The sequence below is a fragment of the Nicotiana tabacum genome, chromosome 18, assembly GCF_000715075.1.
Source record: "Nicotiana tabacum cultivar K326 chromosome 18, ASM71507v2, whole genome shotgun sequence".
NCBI classification, from domain to species: Eukaryota; Viridiplantae; Streptophyta; class Magnoliopsida; order Solanales; family Solanaceae; genus Nicotiana; species Nicotiana tabacum.
In genome coordinates, this window is record NC_134097.1 from 78810911 (window position 1) to 78811883 (window position 973).

Here is a 973-nt window from a genome sequence, read left to right on the forward strand (position 1 = left end):
GTCCAGTTAAAAGGAAATTTCCAATCTAGTCCTGTCCGAACTAAAATTTTTGGGAGAAGGAAAAACATTAATGGTGACAGTGATTAAGCATCCACCCTTGGCTCCACTGGGGAGATTTCTTCATCCAACTGAAACACTCAATTGTGCAATTATTTCGTCAGTCTGATTAAGATGCTTAATATTACTGCTTGGAGCCAATGTTTTAAAAGGCGTTTTCGGGGTGAGCCCGGGACAAGCCTTGAGGAGGGGCATGGCGAAGTAAAAACACACAGGGGGCAATCCGTGGAGGTGAAAGTATTATGAGGCATAAGCCTCATTGTTATGGGTGTACTGTCATGGCCCGCCATATCATTATGCCACGTAGGTACCATTTGACATATATTTTTGCCATACGAAAAGATTACATATTAAATAGTCTAGCACATGTGGTAAGGTTTCTAGAAAATATGGAGATTTCTCATGGAAGACCTTAGAACCCTATGGAATAGCTAGGAAAATCCTTAGAAGATTCAAGCTATGTTGTGTAACAATTTTTATTTACTCACTAGCCTTAGGAGACTGGTATATAAATAGGAATATTCATTTGTAACTTACCAAGCAAAACAATCAAGTTCTCTCTAATATTAAAGCTTCCTTTGACAATTCTTATGTATTCTAACATTCTCTTAGCGATCTCGAGTGTAGTAAGGCTGAGTTGGCATAGCAAGAATGTGAGCAAGTTGTACAAGATCGTGAGCGAGTTGTCAAGTGCCACACGTACACTTAGTTAACACCAAGGAGGTGACAACACGCTTAGGCGTTGGGCAAGTTTTTGCTTGGGGAGTAAGCCCAGAAAATCTTTCCAAATTAGAATGAAAATTGCTAAACAAGTCCCTAATTTAATACCAAAAATTGCAAAAATCAACTTGTTATTGCATTCTAAAAAGTTTAAAAACTTAAAAGTTAAAATATATTTTATTCTTAACCCTAATTT